The sequence below is a fragment of the Lipotes vexillifer genome, unplaced genomic scaffold (assembly GCF_000442215.2).
Source record: "Lipotes vexillifer unplaced genomic scaffold, Lipotes_vexillifer_v1.1 scaffold1272, whole genome shotgun sequence".
NCBI classification, from domain to species: domain Eukaryota; kingdom Metazoa; phylum Chordata; class Mammalia; order Artiodactyla; family Lipotidae; genus Lipotes; species Lipotes vexillifer.
The window spans coordinates 416317-442510 of record NW_006779909.1 but is presented as its reverse complement, the minus strand read 5'-3'; the positions used below and the strand labels follow the sequence as shown (position 1 = coordinate 442510).

The 26194-nt window shown below is 40.4% G+C and overlaps 1 protein-coding gene across 1 annotated transcript in view; it reads left to right on the top strand.

Moving 5' to 3' along the window:
- Nucleotides 1-619: 619 nt before the first annotated feature.
- RBM47 (RNA binding motif protein 47) overlaps nucleotides 620-26194 on the top strand; it is a 221160-nt gene continuing 195585 nt past the window's right edge. The window contains exon 1 of the mRNA XM_007453037.1: nucleotides 620-723. The gene's annotated coding sequence lies outside the window, so the exon portion shown is untranslated. The remainder of the gene's footprint in view (nucleotides 724-26194) is intronic.

Genomic DNA, 26194 nt, shown 5'->3' with positions numbered 1-26194 from the left:
TTATGCTGGCATAGATTCAGTGTGGAAGGGGACTGCACATGGAATGAATTCAGGGAGGCATGGTACATGTAGAACCATTTTCTAACAATCTGCTGCAGCCTCCATGCCACATTGGTAGCATCTCTCCCTGCTCTGCTTACCTTGAATTCTGTTCTAGTGCAATTTCTACATATTAGCAGTACGTGTAGTGGGTAAGAGGATGGACCTTTGCAGGAGGCTTCAAATGTTGGCTCTGCCGTTGGTTGGTTCTGTGACCTTTGGCAAGTTATTCACTGTATCTGTGTCTCAGTTTTCTTATCTGTGAAATGGGGATGGCAATAGTATTTATCTCATTGTGCTGTAAGTATTAAATGATGAATCTGAACTGAAAACTTAGTAACAGTGCCTGGCACGAAGTAAGAACTATGTAAGCATTTGCTATTATTGTTACTGTTGTTTTTGTCTATTTTGTTATAAAACAAATAGGGTAATACGGTGGGAAAGGTAGTATTTAGGGCTAACTAAGGCAGAAAGGCTAGAAACTTGCTTAAGTACACAGGACCTCCCTGCCTCACTGTTCTCCCTTACATCTAAATCCCTTGCTGACATTTAAGCCTCTTTCCTTTTGTTCTGCCCACAGGAGACACGGAGAACAGCTGATCAATATCTCCTCATAATAATCCCCTGAACACCTGAAGACAGCTGTGAGCGCTTAAAGATTTGCTGAGGCTAATCTGAACACAGGTAATTGAGTTGATGATATGTTCAAATGCGCATAAACTTGTGCCCGGGCACAGCTGTGCAGTAGTTATAGGCACCTCACACTTCCCTTCACCCCCTTAGGAGCTGGAGTGGTGGGTCTTGTCTGTATGCGGTTAGGGAGTGAGTCTCCTCTTTCTGAGCAGAAACCTGGAGCGGGTTTCTGAGGAGGACAATGCAAGCAGGGCCTGAGAGGCGCCATGTGTATGGCACTCTGCTGGTTCAAAAGAAGAGCTAAACCCAGGAACCGATCATGTTGAGCAGTTAATTAGCACCTCCTGTTTATTTCAGTGAGTTCTTGTGGAGCTCACCAGTGGACCTAGTGCTTAATCCAATAGGCACTTTTCAACCCTCAGCTTCCTAGACAGCACTGTCATATTTGTCATCCTCTCCTGTTTTGGAGTGAGGCAGGACATTGTGGGTTTTTTTCAAGTATTGGAGCCAGAATGCCTGGATTCTAGTTCTGGCTCTGCCACTTACCAGCTGCATGACCTTGTACAAGTTACTTGGCTGGTCAGTTTCATCTTCATCCTCATCTTCATCTGTAAAATGGGTTTTGACAATAGTTCTAAATTATTGCGTTCTATGTATGTATGTATGTATGTATGTATTTATTTATTTTGGCTGCTTTGGGTCTTTGTTGCCGTGCTCAGGCGTTCTCTAGTTGCAGCAGGGGGGCGCTATTCTTCGTTGTGGTGCACGGGCTTCTCATTGCAGTGCCTTCTCTTATTGCGGAGCATGGGCTCCAGGCATGTGGGCTTCAGTAGTTGTGGCATACAGGCTCTGTGGTTGTGGCTCACGGGCTCTAGAGCACAGGCTCAGTAGCTGTGGCGCACGGGCTTAGTTGCTCCGCGGCATGTGGGATCTTCCCGGACCAGGGCTTGAACCCATGTCCCCTGAATTGGCAGACGGATTCTTAACCACTGCACCACCAGGGAAGTGCCAGGGTTCTCGAAATATTAAAAAAGAATTTTTTTTTCTTAGCACAGCTGGGGAGCCATGGTAAGGATTAAAAATATTTTTTAAAAACCTCTTCTCCACTGACTTCTGGGATAGTGGCTCTTCTTCTGCCTGTTAGACCACTCCTTCTATGCCTCTTTGGCCAACACTTTTCTTTCACTCATCCATGAAAAATTAGCAGTTCCCCCAATGTGTCCTATCTTTGATCCTCTACTCTTCTCATTTTGTGTAACCTCCTATATGATTCATGCCCTTGGTCTCAATTACTATCTGTACACTGATGTTTTGCAAACCTTTATCTCTAGGCTCCCTTTTCATTGTAGAGTATCTCTATCTGGATAGTCCAAGGCTCTTTAAATTCAAAAGGTCTAACACTACCCCTGGCTATGATGGAGTAGAAACTGGTAACAGACTAGCCATCCCACCACTTAAAAAAAAAAAAATCACTAAGGTGAGCAAAATATTTGAGTCAGCTGTTTCAGGCAGAGCACAAGTTTGTGATCCTTAAGAGAAATTCAAGCGGTGAGGCCCAGAGTCACTCTGCCTCTTTATCTGGGGGCTATTTCCCAACCAAGAAGCAATGAGCTGAGGTACCAGCTAAGCTGAGCAGACAGAGATTGGAGTCTGGGGCAGCTGAGCAACTCTAATCTGCAAGGTAGGGCACTGAGAGAAGGGAGCTTTGCAGAGGGAGGGCTCCAAAAATCCTGTGAGGATCCTCTGTGGGTGCTTGGCTAAAAGCTGGTTTGCACATGTGTAAGGTGAGACTATGCAAGGATTACCAGATACCAACTTCTGTGGGGTTGAAAGCTGAGCAGGGTTATTAGAATGCAAGCAGTGATGAGGGTCATTGGAGTGGTGGCACAGCCTAAGTGGAAAGCCACATTAACACTTTGTTAATAACACCTCAGTCATCCAGCTGGGACACCAGAAAGAACACATTTTAAAAGTAAGTATAATGTTCTAAAGCAGTATTTCTCAGATAGCTGTTCCTGGGCCAGTAGCATTAGCATCACCTGGAAATTTGTTAGACATGCAGCTGGAAATACTAATTCTAGAGTCCCACCTCAGATCTACTCCATCAGAGACTCAAGGGAAGATGCCTAGAAATGTGTTTTTAACAAGCTCTTCAGATGATTCTGATACATGCTAAAATTCGAGAACAACTGCCCTACAATAGAAGACCTACAATAGAATTGCCCTAACAACGCCTAACACCAAGCTTGACAAGATCACAGGAGAAACAGCGTGACTGAGTGCACTAAGTCAGAGGGCTTGGGAAGATAGCTTGGACTTTCCAGAGATCTACCCTAAAAAATTAAAGCAAACAAACAAACAAAAATGCCTACACAAGTTCAAAGTGGCCAGACAATAAGTGAACTGCCTACTAGAACAAAAATCAAAACTTTTCAGAGGAAAATAACATACTACAGAATCCACAATTTCTACAATGCATCATCTGTAGCCTTAAGTATAACAATAAAAAATTACTAGACACGCTTTTACATTGGGAGTTGGGAGCTGCTCTGTGGCGCTAGGAACAATGGTTTTCAGTGTAATGGAGCTCTTATGTGGAGAGCCTAAGCTTTTTTTAGATGCAAAGGAAAATTTCAAAACATACAGGAGAATATTGACTGGAAAATGACTTGGTTAAAACCTGACGATCTTACCAGCATCCTGCAGGTCGATGAATATTAAAGAAGCTAGGGATGTCACTGATTGATGAGCAGCTTCATTTTGAATGAGGGGTCGCTGTCTGCCTATTGAAAGAGGCCAGTTTGCTGTGAAGTTCCTAAGGTGTAAACATTTCTGGCTAGTGCCAGATTTGAAATTTACTTTGTTGTATGAAAAACTGGTGAACAGGGAAACCTCTTCATTTTATGGATATGGAAAGAGAACAAAAATCAAGACAGATTATATTTTTTAATTTTGAAATTGATTCATAAATAGATTTCTGAACCAACATCGGATCTAGATTAATGCATCCGTAAGATTCAAGCCATTTCTATTTAATCATGTCACTGCCCTAGAGTCATAACCTGTTAAGCAGTATATTACTTTCTAGCTCTGAAACTATTTTTAATGGAAAATTCTTTTTCAGTTATCCAGCCTTGTAATTAAATAATTTTGAATGAATGTTCAGCCTTTGGTCACCTCTCCGAATTTAAAATGCATGATTGTAATTACAGCCAAGTGAAAGTTTATAATACTGTGGGAAAATCCTTAGTAAGGTTTCTAGAGAGAGATGACTTGGTTTGGCAATCACAAGAATGGAGGATATGGAAAACCTTGGCTTTGTGCAGGGTACTAAGTATTACCGAACTAATGGAGGTGAGAGCATAGTGGAGAGACAGGATCTATTACTGGGGTGAGGGGAGAGAAAGCCAGGCATCAAAACAATCAGTATAATTACTAGCTGAATTATGGAATATTTAGTCCTAGTGTAATAGTAATATGAAAGGGTATTTATGCTAAAAATAGGGAGGAGTAGTGCTGAAAATTAAGAGAGCACAACATAACAATCAAGAGTCATGAGGGAAGGTTACTGACAAAATCTGGGTTAAAACTGGTCAAACATTGTACAGAATGGATTAGTGTAAACAGTAATAGCATCTGATGTAACCAAGGTGGTTAGGCCCCATGCATAATCATTTTCCCTAAATAGCTACATGAATAAATTGTTTCCAAGCCCATATTTAAATGTCACAGTCAGATGCCAATATTCTTGTCATCTTATAATAAACTCTTTTTCTTTAAAAAAAAATTACTAGACACACACACAAAGGAAAACAAAAGTAGAAAATAGAAATCAACCCTAAGATTATTCAGATGTTGGATTTAGTAGACAAAGACATTAAGGCAGCTATTATAAAGATAGTCAAAAAATCAAAGGCAAATATGTTTAAGACAAACAATAGTATGATCTGAATGAGTAAATAAGTAGGGAATAGATAGGGAATCTTGAAGATGGGAACTATAAAATAGCAACATAAACCCCAGAACTCTTCAAAGTAAAACAAGATAACACAATTCACTAGTGGCTTAACAGTAGATGGAAGATGGTAGAAGAGTCAGTAAACCTCAAGGTTAATCAATAGAAATTATCCAAGAACAGAAGAACAGAAAAAGAATTGAAGGAAAATGAATAGATCCTCTGAGACCTGTGGGATAATATCAGATGTATGTGTAATTGGTGTCCCAAAAGGAGACAGTGAAAATGCGACAGAAATATAATAGAAGAAAAATATTCCCAAATTTGATGAAACTGTCAACAAACCTCCAAAGCTCAGTGAACCCCAGGCAATATAAATACAAAGAAAAACTACCTAGATACATCATTGTCAGGTTACAAAAAAATACAAAAATAAAAATAAAGAGAAAAATTTGAAAGCAGCCAGAGAAGAATAATGCATTACATATGGGGCAACACCATATGGAGGTGACCAACTTCTTGTCAGAAACTGGAGAGAAGACAATGGAATGACAGCTTCAAAGTGCTTAAAGAGTCCATCACCAAATTCATTACCTTTCCACTTCTCACTGTGCTCATCATTCTCTAATTTCCATTTGAATTACTGGTCACCGTCCATTTGACTTTCCAAGTCAGAAAATTAGGAATCATTCTAGATACCTGTTTGTCCTCTCTCCTTACGTAATTGCCCAGCAGATCTTTTTGATTCTACTTTTAAAATGTCACTAAACTAGTCCCACCTGTTCATCCCCATTTGTATTGCTTTAGGTCAGGCTCCTGCTGGCTAATCTTCAGAAGTCAGATTGCCTGGGTTTGAATTTTGCCTTACTAGGTGTAACTTTGGGCACATTCTTTGACTTTTCTGAGTCTCAGTTTCCTGATCTGTAAAATGGGAATACATAATAATAATAATAAACCTATCTGTGGAGAATTTTAAGATTGTACAGAAATTTTTTGTATCTCCTCCATAACAGTCCCAGGTGAACTGGGTTATGCTACAGTTACAAACATCCTTCAAATCTCAGTGACCTACAACTGGAAGTCAATGGGGGCTCTGCTATCTGTTGTTCTCACTCTGGAACTTGGACGAAAGGTGCAGCCACTACGTAGAATACTGCCAGATGCCATGGCAGAGAGAAAGCAAGAGCCTAACAAATTTTGTTCCAGTTCTTAGTTCTTAAAGACTCCTAGTTTTCAAAGCTTCTTCCGTTTCTTTGGCCGAATTAGGTCACACGGCTGGCCATATCCAACTTCAAAAGCAGGTCAGAGCAAGAGGGAGGAGAAATGGGGATATATGTAGATGTATAGCTGATTCACTTTGTTATACAGCAGAAACTAACACACTATTGTAAAGCAGTTATACTCCAATAAAGATGTAAAAATAAATAAATAAATAAAATTAAGTAAACCATTAAAGGAAAGAAAAAGAAAAAAGCAGGTCAGAAATGTGCAGTTTTATCCTATGCTCAGAACAGGATGTGGTAGTAATTAGTGCTGGTGTCTGAATATTTCTGGTTCTCCTTTTGGACTCATGGTAGGGTTGCACTTCCCTTCTCCCCTGGAGTTGGCTGTGGCCATGTGACACTTGGGCAGAAGTTTCAAGAGCCTATACACAATGAACCACACTCCCTGCCTACTGCTGGGATGATGATCCCCCCTCACTGCTGTGAGGTATATATTGAGATGAAGTCTCCATTATCCTGGGTTTCTTTGTGGCTATGAGGAGCATTGCTCCCTGGCCAACCTGCATGGCACATGTAGTAGAAGCAAAGAATTATTTTGGTTGTTTTATGCCACTGAGACTTTGGGGTTGTTTCCTGTCACAGCATAACCTAACCTGCCCTGACTAATATACTACCTTATAGAATCATTGTGAGGATTAAATAACTTATGTCATGGACTTAGCACAAGGTTAGCACTCAATATATGTTAGTAATTACCATTCTTGCTTGAACTCTCATACTAACCTCATAACCACTGGTATCTGACCCTGCCCCATTTACTCCATCTACTCCATTGCCACCAGAGAGATCTTCCTAAAATGCTAATCTGATCATTCACTTTCCTATGTGAAATCTTTCAGTTTTCTCCTGACTTTGATAAAGCCGAAATTCCCTAGCAGGAGTCTAGAGCTTCCATGGCCTGGACCCTGCCTGCCTCTCCAGTCTCATCTCCCACTAATCTCCCAAAGGTCCCCTGGGATGCAGCCACATCAGGCAACCAGTTCTTGTTCTGCTCTTCTTACATTCATATCATTGCAAATGCTGTTCCTTCTGCCTGGAATGCCCTTCCTTCCCTCGTCCACAAAGCAAACTGCTTATCGTTCTTCAAGACAGCTCGAAGATCATCTCCTCTATGAATCTACTCTGATACACTCAGTAAGAGTTAGCTATAGTCCTCTGTTATGCACTAATTGTTTCCTTGTCTATTTTCATTAGACTGTAGCCCTGAATGGCAAAGACTTTGCCCACTTCTTTTTTGTAGCCCAAGTGCTTAGCACTGTGCCTTCCATGAGTCAATTATGTGTTTCATACCTGTTTATTGAAAGAGTGAATAAATGACTATTTATTGAAATACTGTTTCTAATACAATTCATTAATTAGGACACACCAAGGTGGGCAAAGTTTCCAATTTTTCTTCTTAGACATGACAGGACCTAAAAATAGAAAAGATTTTCAAAATAAAAGCAATGCCAACTAAGGTAATTTGTAATTCCATATTTTTTATTCTGAAGATTCCAGTACTCATCTCCAAATTCAGTTCCATGGTTGTCACATAAGTGGTAGGGTAATGTAATAGGTAGAGGTGATAGCTGTTACATGAAATGCTTATTTTTTGACATTTTGAATACCTGAGATACTTTATATGACAATATTTTTGATATAATGCAAAAACAAACCATCAATAGATAAAATGCCTCAGGAATATACATCTAATTAGTATTCTATGGGTGCACTTTCTTTTACAAATTGTAGCTTTAATGGCCTTGAACATCTGCAGTCACTTTTCTGGTAGGATTACTGCCCTTTCTATGGCAGATACTTACTATTCCTTTAATCTGCAGCTTCCTTGAGAGATCTTTATTGTCTCTCTTACTAAGAATGGTAGCTTTTTTCTGTTGAGTTTTCAGAACTTTTTACCTCCACTTCCACCATAAAATTCATAACCATTATGAAGGGTATTGTTTGAGATTTTTCCAACAAAACTTTCTCTTTCTGAGTCCATGACTTGATTTCTATGGGCCATAAAAATTCCAGAACGCTTATATTGCCCATTACTATCAAACTAACATAGTTTTGCAAGGCTGAGGTAGTCCAATAGCAAAATTTCTAAATAAGAGAACTCTAAAAACCAGACTTCCCTGATGGCGCAGTGGTTAAAAAATCCACCTGCCAATGCCTGGAATGCCCTTCCTTCCCTCGTCCACAAAGCAAACTGCTTATCGTTCTTCAAGACAGCTCGAAGATCATCTCCTCTATGAATCTACTCTGATACACTCAGTAAGAGTTAGCTATAGTCCTCTGTTATGCACTAATTGTTTCCTTGTCTATTTTCATTAGACTGTAGCCCTGAATGGCAAAGACTTTGCCCACTTCTTTTTTGTAGCCCAAGTGCTTAGCACTGTGCCTTCCATGAGTCAATTATGTGTTTCATACCTGTTTATTGAAAGAGTGAATAAATGACTATTTATTGAAATACTGTTTCTAATACAATTCATTAATTAGGACACACCAAGGTGGGCAAAGTTTCCAATTTTTCTTCTTAGACATGACAGGACCTAAAAATAGAAAAGATTTTCAAAATAAAAGCAATGCCAACTAAGGTAATTTGTAATTCCATATTTTTTATTCTGAAGATTCCAGTACTCATCTCCAAATTCAGTTCCATGGTTGTCACATAAGTGGTAGGGTAATGTAATAGGTAGAGGTGATAGCTGTTACATGAAATGCTTATTTTTTGACATTTTGAATACCTGAGATACTTTATATGACAATATTTTTGATATAATGCAAAAACAAACCATCAATAGATAAAATGCCTCAGGAATATACATCTAATTAGTATTCTATGGGTGCACTTTCTTTTACAAATTGTAGCTTTAATGGCCTTGAACATCTGCAGTCACTTTTCTGGTAGGATTACTGCCCTTTCTATGGCAGATACTTACTATTCCTTTAATCTGCAGCTTCCTTGAGAGATCTTTATTGTCTCTCTTACTAAGAATGGTAGCTTTTTTCTGTTGAGTTTTCAGAACTTTTTACCTCCACTTCCACCATAAAATTCATAACCATTATGAAGGGTATTGTTTGAGATTTTTCCAACAAAACTTTCTCTTTCTGAGTCCATGACTTGATTTCTATGGGCCATAAAAATTCCAGAACGCTTATATTGCCCATTACTATCAAACTAACATAGTTTTGCAAGGCTGAGGTAGTCCAATAGCAAAATTTCTAAATAAGAGAACTCTAAAAACCAGACTTCCCTGATGGCGCAGTGGTTAAAAAATCCACCTGCCAATGCAGGGGACATGGGTTCGAGCCCTGGTCTGGGAAGATCCCACATACCACGGAGCAACTAAGCCTGCGCACCACAACCACTGAGCCTGCGCTCTAGAGCCTGTGAGCCACAACTACTGAGCCCACGCACCTAGATCTCGTGCTCCACAACAAGAGAAGCCACCGCAATGAGAAGCCCACGCACCGCAACGAAGAGTAGCCCTCGCTCGTTACAACTAGAGAAAGCCCACGCATAGCAATGAAGACCCAACGCAGCCAAAATTTAATTAATTAATTTTAAAAAGAGAGAGAGAACTCTAAACACCTAAGAAATATATCTCAAAGATTTATAAAGATCAGATGGAGCAGCGGTTGAGGTGAGGAGGGCATGCAATAATCAGTAAGAAAAGGAATCTTGAAACGTGGGTATAAATCGACCCGTGTGTGGCAGAGTACAGGGACCCAGGGTGACTTGGAGAAGGTCTTCACATAGGAAACTGCCTCTGCAGGTTACGTCTTCAGAAAAAAAGGAAACATGGCTAATGAAGAGATAAGTGTAGCTCCCAGTCAAGGAAAGGTATGACTCAGAAATGCAACACTTCTGAGAAAAAATGTGGCACCACCCACATGGGCTAGTCTTTAGACCTGAGAGTTGGTGTAACTGCACTTAGCAGATGGGAGGAAAGAGAAGAGCAGAAACACAGTTCTGGGACAGGAAAAGGACATCGCCAAAAATACTTATCTCCTCTCATACACCAGGGTGTTTTGACCCTCCAAAGACAAAAATGACTTCAACCATAGGGACTTCCCTGGTGGTCCAGTGGTTAAGACTCTGTGCTTCCACCACAGGGGGCGTGAGTTAGATCCCTGGTCAGGGAATTAAGATCCCACATGCTGCATGGCACAGCCAAAAAAAAAAAAAAAAAAAAAAAAAAAAACCAAAGGCATCAGCCGTAGTTGGGGTGATTTCAAAAAGGAAATGTAAATTCCACAAAGAGAAAGAATTGGAGCAATAGCACAACCGTGTCAGCAATGGTGGGAAAACATATGTCACGTGGTGACTGAGCTGACATTTTAAATTTATTTATTTATTTATTTTTGGCTGCACTGGGTCTTCGTTGGTGCGCGTGGGCTTTCTCTAGTTGTGGCAAGCGGGGGCTACTCTTCGTTGCAGTACGCAGGCTTCTCACTGCGGTGGCTTCTCTTGTTGCAAAGCATGGGCTCTAGGCGCAAGGGCTTCAGTAGTTGTGGCACGTGGTGCCCAGGCTTCAGTAGTCGTGGCACACGGGCTTCAGCAGTTGTGGCTCACGGGCTCTGGAGCACAGGCTCAATAGCTGTGGCGCATGGGCTTAGTCAGTCGCTCCACGGCATGTGGGATATTCCCAGACCAGGGTTGGAACCCGTGTCTCCTGCCTTGGCAGACGGATTCTCAACTACTGCGCCACCAGGGAAGTCCTGAGCTGACATTTTAGGTTCAAATAGTCTGTGGAATTGTGAAGGGGACCCATCCAGCGTTTAGCATATTGTGTCTATGAGAAAACATGCTCTCGGTTGAAAACGAGGCTGGAGTACAGGCTATTTCTCATTTGTGGCAGTTTGTATCCAAGTAGCCACCTCTTTCAAGTGCATAACATCTTTAGCAGAACATGACTAGTCACGCAGTGCAAAGGAATTGACAAATTAAACATTTAATGGTCACTGAAGAGAAAAGTCCATTTTTATTTTTATAAAGAAACCAACTGCATAGATACAAGGAACAACAAAAGGAATGTAGTTACTGAGTCAGTTCTTTCTTGGACTGGGTCTGAAATACTCTGAACATATGGATTGTTTATTATTACTGTTTATTGTAGTGAAACGTGCTTTAGAGAAAGACCACATCAGATCACATAATAAAATTATGTGATTAGCAAGGAGTTCCCAACATTGATCAATCCAGATTGATATTGTAGTTCTTGGTCTTCCATTTCGTAAACTTGCTTCAGGTAATAGACCTGGGGATCTGATCATTCTTTGTTATTTCAGATGAAAATGAATGAACAAAAATAGAAGTAATGGTCTGTGTGGAATTATTTGCTGGCATTAAGTTAGGGTTTCAAGGAGAGGGACTGTCTGCTCCCTGTGTTGGGTATCTGTTGTCTCTGTGGTAGACTTGAAAAGCAAGTCAAATATTATGCTGGTCAAGACACATATCTACCCAGGTGTCTTTGTACTTTCAAGTTAAAATGAAATAACTTTTCCCAATTTTAGAAAGAGATAAAAGAGATAAAAGGCCATCTTCATTTTGAGTGATATTACCTGAAAACAGCAATTTTTCCCAGATGGCAAAGAATCCCCCAGTTGTTTCGAAGAATGTCTGAAACACCAAAAGCTGAAACCACTGGATTAGATTGGGATTCAGGAGTCTTCTGTGATAGAGAACTAGGTCAAGCTGAAAATTTTTTGCAAGGAGGACCAGAGATTAAGGAAGTCCATCTTCAAAATACATTTGAAAAGCCTTAAGAGCATGCCAGTGTAAGAAGTCAGCAAATTGGTGAGACTGAGGATTAACAGCTATACAGGATGGTTGGTTTAGTAAAGCTCCTGAACTCAGAGAGTATTTGTTTCTCTGACTCATGTGGGTCAACCAGAGGGCAGTGTATGGGTAAGGTGGGGGAAGGGATGATGGTATGTAGTTGTTAATACCATATTCCTAAGTTATTATTGATTCTATATACTTTAATGATTATGTATAATTTATCTTAAAATTTCAAATAATCTTAAAGCAGGAAATGAGATTTTTATATTTATTAAATAAATGCAAAGGTTAAAATGTACCAAATGGTACTTGAGGGCCTTCATTTAGACTCCCTTTTGCAGAGTTCATGGTAGCCCTTTCAAATAGATTGGTCATGATTCACAATACTTACAATCATTTAAACTATAATCTCAAGAGAAATGATAAAATCGAAGTCTTCCTATCTAACCACTTAGTGACTCTCAATTTTTACTCTATAAGGATTTCTGTCCTTTCTTCAAAGTATCCACCATTGTTAAGAGTGAAAGGGACATAGCCAGCATCCCTTTTCTACAGGAGGGTGAAGTCTGTCTGCTTTCAAAGTACCAGCTACTTCTACCACTACACACTGTAACTGTGTCCAAAAGGAAGAGTATAGTCAGAGCAAAAAGCTCCCAGAACACATAATCCCTTATAAAACATGTTCAACTGGAGCACAGACTCCTTCAAGTACATTGCATAGCTCCCTGGTGACTTATCTGAATGCTCCACTCAAAGCTTATTCTGTATGGCAGGGTCAGATTGAGACTGCAAAACTGTACAAGTGTGCTTCCAAGCATCTCCATGAAAAGCTTCCACTGAGCCATGCAGATGGTCTGGTTAGATCACCAGTCTTTGGGCGGGTATCATGACTTCCTGCCTTAAATGTATGCCCATCAACCTTTTAGGTTTCATTGCCATTCCCACACAAAGAGGCCCTTACACTGTCAGAAAGTTCTAGATCAATGGTCCCCAACCTTCTTCTTTATTAAAATCTCCTTATTAGCATCAACACATTGTAACTTTATTTGGACTTTTATTGAGTGAGAAAACTACATAACTGCAAAAAAAAATTAATAGCTACCTAAAATTGAGAATTAACTTATTAATCAACATTATCTATAGGTATTTTAAAAAATAATAGTTATATATGAAATATAGTCAGTCTTCAGGCAAGACTTGAAGACCTGTTTTACTTAAGGCTCTTTTGGTTGCAAATAACAGAAACAAACTCTGGCCAGATTAGATTAAAGGGTTCCAACGAAAAGATAAACACCAAGCCGTGGGAAGGGTCATGGTCAGTGGCAGTTCATGGCTTCATTTGTCTAGTTGATGACAAGAGTCAACTCATCCCAAAGAGTTACATCCTCCCAAAAGGGAGAGATCTTCAAAAACTTACTCAAACTCTATAGCTTTTTTTCCTGAAGATCACACAGTATTAGTTGGCTAGGGCTGCCATAACAAAATTCCATAGTCTGTGTTGCTTAACAGAATTTTGTTTTTCACAGTTCTGGAGGGTGGGAATCCAAGGTCAAGGTGCCAGCAGGATTGGTTTCTCCTGAGGCGTCTCTCCTTGGCTTGCAGATTTTCACCTTCTCATTGTGTCCTCACATGGTATTTTCTCTCTGTGCACATCCCTGGTGTCTCTTGCCCTTTTTATAAGAACACTAGTCATATTGGATTGGGGTCACCCTTGTAATCTCATTTAACCTTAGTTACTTCTTTAAAGGTCCTATCCCCAAATACAGTCACATTGGGGTGGGGGGGTAGGGCTTCAACATATGAATTTTGAAGGGACACAATTTAGTCTATAATAGACACCATATCTGTTTTTTCCCAGTAGGACTTATAAACTGCCATTGGCCAAAAGCACAAGAATCCCACCAGGTTGGGCACCTTCTTTTTTTTTTTATTTTGGCCATGCCTTGTGGCTTGTGAGATCTTAGTTCCCCAACCAGGGACTGAACCCAGGTCCACGGCAGTGAAAGCCCACGTCCTAATTACTGGACCACCAGGGAATTCCCTGGGCACCTTCTTAAGTAGGTAGGATTAAACAATTTTGATAACTCAGTGGTGAACACCAAATAAGCACTGACCCAGGAATGTCACACTTTACAGGAACACCTCCTGGCAGATTTCAGTATTGCTAGTTCACTAGCTGCTCATTTTGAAGTTCCAATGAGCAAGGAGTTCCATGATTAGCATATCTAGGCTGCTGTATGGAATTTTTAAAATATCTGTGGAATCATCCTTATAGAATAGATTCAAGACCAAACGGAGATAGTACATTTTTTGACTTCCAAATTAGGGAAAACCAAGGAAACACTACATGTATGGCTGGTTTCAACCAAATTCTTTCTTCAAATGACATAATATCATTCCTTACAGGTTTGGATGCCACTGTCATGGGAAAAAATGAGGGAGGTAGGGAAGAGTTAGTTACATGTTATTCAGTGAAAATTGGAATTTGACCAAAATCTTATCCGGAAAAGAAAGAAAAAGCATTGAGACTTAGAGTTGTTTTTTATTTTATTTTTTTATTTTTTTGGCAGTACGCGGGCCTCTCACTGTTGTGGCCGCTCCCGTTGCGGAGCACAGGCTCCGGACGCACAGGCTCAGCGGCCATGGCTCACAGGCCCAGGCTCTCCGCGGCATGCGGGATCTTCCCGGACCGGGACACGAAACTGCGTCCCCTGCATCGGCAGGCAGACCCTCAACCACTGTGCCACCAGGGAAGCCCAAGACTTAGAGTTTTACCAAACTTCCAACCAACTTGGACCAAGATCCCAAACAAATACCGTTGACCTGTGAATAACTCGGAGATTAGGGGTGCCAAACTTCTGTGCAGGTGAAAATCTGTGTATAATTTATAGCTGGTCCTCCAGATCCCCGGTTCCTGGTTCCTCCCTATACACAGTTCTTCCATATGTGCTGTCCAGCATCCGCGGATTCAACCAACCTCAGATAGTGTAGTACTATAGTATCAATATTTACTATTGAAAAAAATCTGCTGCGAGTGAACTGAGCAGTTCACACCTGTGTTGTTCAAGGGTCAACTGTACATGAACTCTCAGATCAAAGACAAATTTTCCAAAAACTGAAAAGCCCTTACCAAACAAGTCTAAGGTACAAAAAGATCTAAACTACAGCTATATATAACCCAATATGTAATATCTATAATTCAAACCTTATTACTTTAAAAAAGTATGGATTTTTATCTGGGCTTACAGCTTCTTTCTCCTCTAATTATGTGCCAAAATAAACAGAGTTGTTCATATTCTGGTACATAAAATCACTTTTATAGTATTGCCTGCTATTAATTATCACATGAATAGTATCAAAGTATAGTATTACCTGGAATGAGTAGTTTTAAGTATTAGTCCAAGGAGGAAAACCTCTTTCACCAACTAAATGCCCTGGCAAACACTGGCACCTCCCAGGCACAGGCACTGCTGCCTCTCAGCAAGGAACAGTCAGTCCCAGGGGTGCCATATTGTTGAACGCAGATAGATAATCACTAATACAGAACAGAATACCATATCCTCACCTGTGTTAAAAACAAATCTGTGGGGCTTCCCTGGTGGCGCAGTGGTTAAGAATCCGCCTGCCAATGCAGGGGACATGGGTTTGAGCCCTGGTCCGGGAAGATCCCACACGCCGCAGAGCAACTAAACCTGTGCACCACAACTACTGAGCCTACGCTCTAGAGCCCATGAGCCACAACTACTGAGCCCGTGTGCCTGGAGTCCGCACGCCTGGAGCCTGTGCTCCACAACAAGAGAAGCCACCACAATGAGAAGCCCGCACATTGCAACCAAGAGTAGCCCCCGCTCACTGCAACTAGAGGAAGCCTGCGCGCAGCAACGAAGACCCAACGCAGCCAAAAATATAAATAAATAAATAAATTTATAAAAAACAAAACCAAAAAACATATCTGTGAAAATGGTCTACTTGATATATTATCGTGTAAATATTCATACTGTAGTCTGTGTATAGACTATCTTAGGAAGATGTATGAGACTATAGCATCAGTATTGCTTCTGGGAGCCCACTGTCTGGATGCCTTGGGTGGGAGAAAAACTTAGTTTTTATTGTTTATCTTTTCGTACACTTTTAAGTTTTGTAGGATGTCAGGTATTGCTAATTCAAAAATAAATAAATAAACCATAATTTGAAAAATCCATGCCACTGTCTGATAAGAGAGTAGGTTAGGCTGGGGGTGAAGAGAGAAGCCTTAAGAGACTCACTTTTGATACTCAATGCCAGGCCCTACTGTGAGCATTTTGTAAATATTTAACTCAGTCCTCACCACAACCCTATGAAGTAGATGCTCTACAAGTGAGAAAACTAAGCACAGAGAGGTTAAATAATTTGCCCAAGGCCACATTGAAAGAATACAGCAGAGACAAGATTTGAACCCTAGCAGCGTGGCTCTAGAGTTTATGCTCTTATGGATGCTGTGTTGTGCATCATGATGTCATGATGTGAAAACTATGCCTTGATCATATCATATTTAACACAGTCAACCCCAATATCCTGAAATTAATTCAGAACCCCATCCCACCCCCTTTTATTTCTTCTGGGCCCTCAGTAATGTGCAGAGGCCATTCCTTCTTCATTTTAAGGTGACAGAACTTAAGTCAATTCCCAAAATTCAGTTGGGTACTATAAAAGCCTGAGCTCAAAGTCCTGTGTTGATGAACTCCACCAAAGTACATAGGAAGGAAGAGGAAGAGGCAGCTTTGCCAAAATTATTTAATAAGGGAGGGAGAAGTATTGTGTTGGCCAAAAAGTTCGTTCGGGCAATATCTTACGGAAAAATCTGAACGAACTTTTTGGCCAATCTAATAATATACTCAGAAGATAAGGGAGGAACTCAATCTTTGTCTTGTTAAGTTAGATCAAGTAGAATTTCCAAATCATCACATCAATGCTCCAATTAAAATAGAGATCACTTATTATGTGCAAAATACTATTTTAACATCCATAAATATGAGAAAGATCGTAATAAGTATTTACCACGGACAATTCAGTCTCGTCTTATGCTTGATTCACTGAGTAGCTCAGATACTTATCTGCTTCCTGAACCAAAGGGGTCCTCATGCATTAACAGTGGCTAAATTGATCGTCTACTATTTTACACACATACATTATCTCTAATTTTCAGGGAAATTCTCTGAGCAAAGCATTTGTTGTAGGCAAAATTTTTTAAGATAGCCCCCAAAGCTGTCTTGCCCTAACCCCTAGAACCTATGAATATGATGAGATTTCACTCTGGTGATTATTTTATGTTATATGGCAGAGATGACCTTAAGAAAGGGGGATTATCTGGGTGGGCCTGATCTAAATACACGAGCCCTGAAAAGCAGTTAGCCCTTAAATGGGTGAGAGCAGAAGTCAGAGACACTCCAAGCGTGAGAAGGACTTGACGGGCAGTCCCGGTCTGAAAGATGGAGAGGCCTCGGAGAAGGAACGTAGGCGCCTGAAAGAGCTGAGAGAGGCCCGCAGCTCTCAGACCTACAACTGCAAGGAACTGAATGCTGCCGAGAACAGAAAAGCGCTTGGAAGAGGACCCTGGGTTCTAGGTGAGAACACAGCGGATGGATACCTTGATTTCAGACTTGTGAGACGGCCCAGAGAACCCAGTTATGCCACCCGGGACTTCTGACCTACAAAACTGCGAGGCAATAAACAGGCGTTGTTCCAGCCCTCTAGATGTGTGCAAATTTGTTACGCAGCAGTAGAAAACTAATATACATTAATATCCCCCTTTTACAGAGGAGGAAACTGAAGCTGAAAAAAGTTAAGTAAATTGGTTAAAACTCTCTTGTGGGGAATTCCCTGGCAGTACAGTGGTTAGGACTCCGGCTTCCAATGCAGGGGTCTTGGCTTTGATCCCTGGTGGGGGAACTAAGATCCCGCAAGCCGTGTGGCCAAAAAATTAAAAAATAAAAATGGGACTGTGGTGAGGACAGGGTTTGACTTAGGCTTGACTTCCCAGCCAGTTCACCTTTCTCGCTCACGGCCATACCACATACAGTGGGGGAAGCTGACGGCCCTGCCCACCCGCTGCTGAGTAATGTGTTAACCAATCAGGAGCCACGGGGGTAAAAGGAATCAAGTTCTGTCTGGCTGAGGAAAGGATGACTCAGATTCTTATTTTTAGAAACCAACATGAAAGTATTGGCTGAACAATAGCTAGGTTTTCTACAGAGATCTTGATCCACTCCGTTGAGATGTATTAGTTGGTCTCCTTTTTTAGCTGCAAGCACTAGGTGACTGATTTTCAAAGAAGTGGAGCTGAATGGATTTAGACAGATTAACATTCTAACAACAAGAAATGGGGGAAGAAGAGCGAATCCTGGGTGCTTGCTAACGTACTGAAACACATTCAATAAAACGCCCCTCTCCAATGCCTAGCTTTGTAAATGTTTGCGTTATAAAGATATGTCAGTTTAAAAGGGAGTAGTTTTGAAGAGCAGTTGCCAGCAGGATCTGGCCCCAGCTCCCCATGTGACCTTTCTTCCTTCTTCCGGCTTCCTCCAGTCCAGTCACAGGGCCCCTGGGCATTCCCTAGAACCTGCCAAGCGCTATGCTGCCTCAGGGCCATTGCCCTTCTATTCTCCCCGGCCTGGAACGTTCTTCCTCTAGTGCCTGCCCTGAATTCACTCAGACCACTGTTCAAGTGGTATCTTACTTGAGTGTCTTTCCCTGACCATCTTATTTAAAGCATCTGTGCTCCCCGCCTGTCATTCTCTCCTTACCCCGCTGTATTTTTCTTATAGCACTTTGACCACCTGAGACTCCTTACACACAAAAATATATTTATTTGTTATCTTCTGTCTCCCACACTAGAATGTAAGCTCTAGGAGGGCAGAGAGGATTTCTTTGTTATATTCTTTGCTGCATCCCCAGTGTCCAGAACAATTCATGGCATATAGTGGACAGATACTTGTTGAATGAATTAATAAATCAGGAACAACAGCATTGCATCTGTTTAAATAATTTGTCTGGGACTTCGCTGGTGGCACAGTGGTTAAGAATCCGACTGCCGATGCAGGGGACACGGGTTCGAACCCTGGTCCAGGAGGATCCCACATGCCACAGAGCATCTAAGCCCGTGTGCCACAACTACTGAGCCTGTGTGCTGCAACTACTGAAGCCCTTGCGCCTAGAGCCCATGCTCCGCAACGAGGGAAGCCACCGCAGTGAGGAGCCCGTGCACCACAACAAAGAGTAGCCCCCGCTCTCTGCAACTAGAGAAAGCCCAAGCGCAGCAATGAAGACCCAATGCAGCCAAAAATAAAAAATAAATAAATAAAAATAAATTTTTAAAAAATTAAATAATTTGTCACTCCTGAGGTATCTCTGCATCCACTTTGTTTTCTCTCTCTTTTAAAGCATTTGCTAACATGTTCAATATGGAACAGATACTTGATTGCATGGTTATACAAAATCCAGAATAAAAAAAGATTGAAAACCAGAAACAGACTAAGAATGAAGTCCTTCCTTACCTTTCAATAGTTATGTGACCTTGAAAAGTCAATTATTGCTCTTGGCTCCAGACATCTTATCTTTTAAATAGGGATAGATAGAGTCTTTTTTTTTTAATTGAAATATAGTTGATGTACAATATTACATACATTACAGGTGTACAACATAGTGATTCTCAACTTTTAAGGTTTATATTCCATTTATAGTTACTACAGAATACCGGCTATATTCCCTGAGTTGTAGCACGCAAATTATAGAGTCTACTTTGAAGGACCAAAGCAATGGGATCTAGAGGTTTCTTCCTACACTAAGATCCTTTGAAATTCGAATTCACTTGGTAGAGAAACAGGAAATATCAGTTTTAACTTTCCCAATGTTAAATGTACACTGAGTATGTAACTTAGGACACGTCCTTTAACCTCTCTAGGCCTCCAGATAAACCAACATTTTTTTGAGGTCCCTTTGAGGTCAGATCTTAGTCACCAGCAGGGGTGGAGGTGGTGCGGAGCTGAGTCAACCAGATGTCCTGGTGTTTGCAAGACCTTGATCTCTGTCTCTACAGGGCACGGGTCCACCTGTTGTTTGGTTGGGGTGAGGCTCAAGACTGAAATGTTGGTTCAGTAAATATTATCTGAGCACTTGCCATATGCTATGTGCTGGAGGATACCACAGTGAACACTGCAGACAAGGTTCCTGCCCTCTTACATTCTAATGGTAGGAAACAGATGATAAATAGGTAAATTATAAATGAATCAAGACAAAATGATAAGTTCTAGGAAGGAAGCAGAATGTTATAATAGAGAATAGCAGATAGGAGCTATTGGGTTAACTTGGATCACGGAAGTCCTTTCTGGAGCATTTAAACTGAGCTTTAAAGGATAAGAAAAATCCAGCCACAGGAAGAGCATTCCAGGCCAAGGGAAAGGCAGGCCTAACCAGCAAGGCCTTGAGAAGGGAAAGGGACATTCTAGGACCTGACAAAGGCCAGTGTGCAAAGGGTGTAATGATTGAGGGGACAGTGGCATGAAATGAGGCCATGAGGCAGGCAGGAGTCACTTCCTGTAAGGCCTTACAGGCCATGCTTAATGTGACCAGTCACCCCTATTGCCCAGAACTGAGGAGTTTCCTGGGATGCGGGACTTTTAGTGCTTAGATCAGCAAAGCCCTGGGCAAGATACGGGATGAATTGGTCACCCATGGTAGAGGGTTGTACTCTAACCTGTCTGCAACAGGCAGTCACTGAAGGGTTTTAAGTAAGGAAATGACATGTCTTGCCTTCTCTTTTCAAAGGTCATTCTTGGCTTTTGTGTGGCAAAAGGATTGGAAAGGAGCTAAAGATGGAAAAGAAGGAGGCCAACTAGCCAATTATTGCAATCCTCCATGCAAGAGAGGATGGTGGATTGAAATAGACTGGTGGCATTGAAGATGGAGAGATGTGGATGGATGGAAGACACATCTTGGAGGTAGAATGAATAGGACTTGGGAATGTATGTTAGTGAAGTGAAAGGAGTTAAAGATAACTCCTGGGCTTCTGATTTTAATAACTAGGTAATGATTTTTTTTTTTACAGGGAAATCTGAGAAGGACTAGATGTGGAATTTGGTGGAGGACAGGGATGGAGGTATCTAGAGCTCCATTGGGAGGAAAATGTGATATTTGGAGTGAAGACACTCTTATTGTTGATGTTCCAAGTATTTTGTACGCAGTAACTAATTAGTTCTCGTAACAGTCATTCTGAGTTGTTAATTACCCGAACCCCATTTTACAGGCTCTGGAGAAGAGCAAGTGTCAGTAATTCGCCTAAGGCTAGAGCAAATTAAAGAAGTGACAGCAGCAGCAGTTAATACCTGGTAGTCCTATGCTCTGCCAGTCTTTTAAAAGAGTAACTCTTTGGGGTAGGGTGAGTAAATCAAATGGTATTTTGGAAGAGAACAGCATGGATTTTGAGGTTAATAGACCTAGAGTCATGTTTTGGCTTTGCCCCTTATTACTGATGTGATATGGGCGCATATGTAATAATAATATCCTTGAGCCTCAGTTTCCTATAAAATAATACTTATAGAGTCAACTACTAAACATGTTCTTATTTCTGCTGTATTTTCTGCCTAGAAACAATCTTTCCCAGAAAGCCAACTGTCATCCTATTACAGAGAGCTTCTCTAATCACCTATAATAAATTAGCATCCCCCCACCCAAAGGCATTCTCTACCCACATTAGCCTGGTTTGATTTCTCTTTATAGCACTTATTACCACCTGACCTATTATATATCCATTTCCATACGATCAGGGATTTTGTCTGTTTTGTTCCCTGCTGTGTCAAGAATGATGCCTGGCACAAGAGAGTGCTAAATAGTTGTTGAATGAGTGAATAAATTAAACAAAATTTTACATATAATAAAACTCTTTGCATGATATCTGCCATGATAGGAACTCAATAATAGTTATCAGAATAGAAATTGAGAAACATACTCAATTTTACGTATTCCTTGTCTAAGAAACATTTTAGCAGTATTTCTCTGTATATTATATTAAAGATAAATCTTTAGGTTATTCCTGAAAAGGTATACACCAATTTTGTGCTTCATTTGATTCATGTACAGAAAGACAGTCTTTGCTGTTCTGTGGTAATTCTCATTGTCATTTTGTGGATTACAGTTATGTGGTCATGAGAGCAAACCACTTAATGCACTGACTCACAAACAGTATGCTCATGAACAAAGAAAACTGACTGAAGGTTCCAAAGTATGCTACCACCACTTAGGGATGAAAATTGTATTTTTAAACAATTGAGATGAAAATTGAGTTATAGATACTTTGTCATCTCCCAGACCTCCCAGGGAAGAATGGGAAAGCTACAAGTAACTTTTCTCCTGTAAGAGTACTCCTGTGGCCTCTCCCGCTGCGGAGCACAGGCTCCGGACGTGCAGGCTCAGCGGCCGTGGCTCACGGGCCCAACCGCTCCGCGGCATGAGGGATCCTCCCGGACCGGGGCACGAACCCACGTCCCCTGCATCGGCAGGCGGACTCTCATCCACTGCGCCACCAGGGAAGCCCTAAAATATTCATTCTTAATTTCTCTATTCTAGTGATATAGGTCTTACCATTCTTCTTATTATCTTTCTTTTAACCTCATCTCCTTTAAATATTTGCTGAAATGCCACCCTATATGTGAAACCTATTCTGACCATATACCCTCCAGTCCCTACCACTCCTGGTCTCCCTTACGCGGCTCTACTTTTTCAAACCACAGCACTTGCCACCTTAATGCTATTATATAATTTACTTATTTATTATGTTTATGATCTGTATCCCCCCAATTAAAATGTAAACTTCACGAGGGTAGAAATTTTTATCTATTTTGTTCATTCACTTCTATCTGCCCAAGGCCCAGAACATAGTCTATCACATCATAGATGAATGACTGAAACTGAAACTCTAAGACTAAACAAAATATAAGTTTGTTGGAGTTTAGGGAGATGAGATGGAAACTGCAGTCTCTGGTCTCAAGTCACATCAGACAGGTGTAGTAGCATAATCTCTGCATGATGCCAGTGCGACTTCTAACCATGATGTCAGCCAAGCCTGTCACTGTCTTTTCTGCTTCTCCCCTATGCTCCCAAGCATTAGTCTCTACTTGGTTACCAGCCCTCAGCTCATTTATTTTAATGGCCACTTCCATTTTATTAATTGTCTCTTTCCCCTTCCTTCTGATTTTCTACCTTTCCTCCTTCATTGAGAATAAACAAATGAAAGAAGCATCAATCAATGAATCAGTCAACACACATTTACTATCTGCTATATATTTAGCACCAGCAGGCATATAATATATCCTAGTGGTTGAGCCAGCAACTTTGGGGTCGGACAGGCTTTGGTTGAAATCCCGGCTTTGCCCTTTACTAGCTGGCTGACTAGGGACAGTCACTTAACTTCAGTTTCCCCATATGTGAAATGAGGGTAATAATGACATGTGCCTCAGAGGCTGTTCTGTGGAATGAGTGAGAGTGTGAGTATGAAATACTTAGAATACTGCCAGACACAAATTAGGTGATCCATAAAAAAACATAACATAAACATTAGCTCTTAAGACTAATTCTGTTCTAGTTCTCTGTGGGGAATAGGCTATATGTCTAAAACTTGATCCTTATCTCCATAGAACTTCTCAACCCATAAGCCAGTTAGAAAACAATCCAGGGCTAGATATATGACCTAGTACTCATTTGTTCAGTTTAAACTGTATAGAGATGTAGTGGTGTTGAAAGGAGTAAAAAGGGAAGAAAGTAAATGCCAGAAATACTGATTTGTAGCATACTTAAGAGGCAGAAAATATATATTATTAGATTTGTGGTGCATTAAAAATTTTATATATAGTATATTTAAAATATGTACTAGATTCATAGTATTGGAGGAAAAAAATTGTATGAATTGCAAGCGTTATTAGCCTTTTGAGGTGCAATGCATTATAGTGGTTGAGAACTTCAATATCCTAGAGCCATATTGCAGGTTTGAATCCCACTTAATTAGCTGTGTGATGTTGGTCAAGTCATTTAGTCTCTCTGTATCTGTTTCCTCATCTGTAAAATGGAGGTGAAAATAATGATAAATATATTGTAGGACTGTTATGAAAATTAGATTAACACATGTAAAGTACTGAGAACAGTGCCTAGCATATGGCAAGCGCCCAAGTGTTAGATACTATCACCCCACATTTATTCTTTCTTTCTTTCCTTAGTCTTCACGAGAGAGGAATAGTTTAAAATGCCATAGTTAGATTTTTTCATTATTTACTCCTAATATAAAATATGTGTTTAATTTGAGCTACCTCGTAATATGTTGGTAGTAAACAAAGCAAAACAAAATGAAGAAAACACAATCCTTCTTAAGAGTAATCTTAATGCAGTGATGCCAGGTTAGTATCCTGCTGTCTCCTGGGAGGACCAGTTCTTGAATTCTGTGTAGGAAGGTGATTATGTATTAAAGAGGAGAGCTGTTATATTGCCTCATATGCCCAAACTATCGAGCTCTGTTATTTTGCATTTACAGTATTACCCTTCCTCCATATGGATTTCCAGGCTCTTTCATTGCATTAATTTTTTTTCTACCCAAAGAATTACCAGTTAATGACTATACATGGCACATACCTAATACATAGGCCTCACTGTTTTTTATATTTTCTTGTCTCACATGTTCATTACAGTCTAAATTTTCCTTTATACGTGTTATTTTAAGTTTATAATAGTGTTGCATTGGTCTATTACTCCATGGTAAAAGCCTTTTAAAAATATATATTTATTTATTTATTTATTTATTTATTTATTTATTTTGGTTGTGCTGGGTCTTAGTGACAGCAGGCAGGCCCCTCAGTTGCAGTTCGTGGGCTCCTTAGTTGTGGCTCACTGGCTCCTTAGTTGCAGCACACAGGCTCCTATGTTATGGCATGCAAACTCTTAGTTGTGGCCTGCATGTGGGATCTGGTTCCCTGGCCAGGGATCGAACCCATGACCCTGCATTAGGTGCACAGAGTCTTAACCACTGCACCACCAGGGAAGTTCCCATGATAAAGCTTTTAGACCCCATTCAGATGAGCTTTGCATAGAAGTAACCAAAATGTTTTTTATCTGAGCTGCTACTCAAATTATATTTTAAAGTAGCTCTGTCTCTTTTACTTCAAATAATAAAGTACATCGGGATGTTGGGTCATATGTATAAAATCTTTCATAGGCAGGATGCAAATGTAAAAGCATTGTTACAGACGGCTCTGGCATGCCAAAAAATCTTCCTTTATTCTAAGGTTGCTAACAATGTCTTCTATTCTAGAAAATAGGTGTATAACTTTGCAGTGGAGAAACCTTAACCAAGTAATCAAGTTAATACCACCACTGATAAAGAGATATCAACCTCCTGTTCCCCCTAAAATGATGCACCAAGGACACATCATTTCTGTGGTCCTCCCGCCAAAAAGGCAAACTTCAATCTAATCACGAGTAAACATCAGACAAACCCAAACTGCAAGACATTCTATAAAATAATTAGCTGATACTCATTGATAATGTCAAGGTCAGGAAAGAAATGCAAAGACTGAGCAACCCCTGTGGATTGGAGGATACTAAGAAGACACAACAACTAAATCTGAAACAAGAACTTGTGTTGGATCCTGTACTTCAGTGGAAAACTGCTGAAATTTGAGTAAGATTTGTAGTTTAGTTAACAGACTTGTTTCTATGTTAACTTTCTGGCTTTAATAATTGTACTACAGTTATGAAAGATGTTAACATCAGGGTAAGCTAGATAAAGGGTGGTTGTGAACTCTATACTATTTTTTCAACTTTTCTGTAAGTCTATAATTATTTAAAAATAGAAAGTAAACTAACAAAAGAACTCTCTGTGTCTGACTTTAAAGCCCTGACTCTTAACCACCAGAATGCACTTTGAACTCTAGGTCCAAGCTTCATAAGGGTTGGTTGATGGTTGGCTTGTGGAACTGCATTGCAAGACACTGGCCTGGTATCTCAGAGCTAAGTCATGTGTTTAAGGTAACTGGAAATAAATAAATAGGAAAAAGAAGAAGTAACAGTTTGCCTTCAATTAACCTATTAACAAACTTTCAATCCAAAAACAATTAGAAAGCATGTCAGCGTTCAAATAATAGCTAGTATTTATATGGCACTTACTATGTACTAGGCCTTTCTCTAAGTATGTTACAAATTTTAACGTATTTAATCCTCACTCCAACCCTTTGAGGGTAGATAGCATTAATTATCCCTTTTTACAGATGATGAAACTGAGACACAGATTTTAAGTGGCTTGCCCAAGGTCACAAAAATGATAAATGGGAAAGCCAAAATTCAGACCCAAGCAGTCTGTCTCTAGTCATTGGCATGTGCTTATCCAGATTTCTACACTGCTCTCCACATAGATTTTTGCGTCTTTAGAAATTTTATTTTGAGTTACCTATGGTTTGGGGAGCCCAATGTTTGGTCAACATTTAGGGTCTTGAGGCTTGT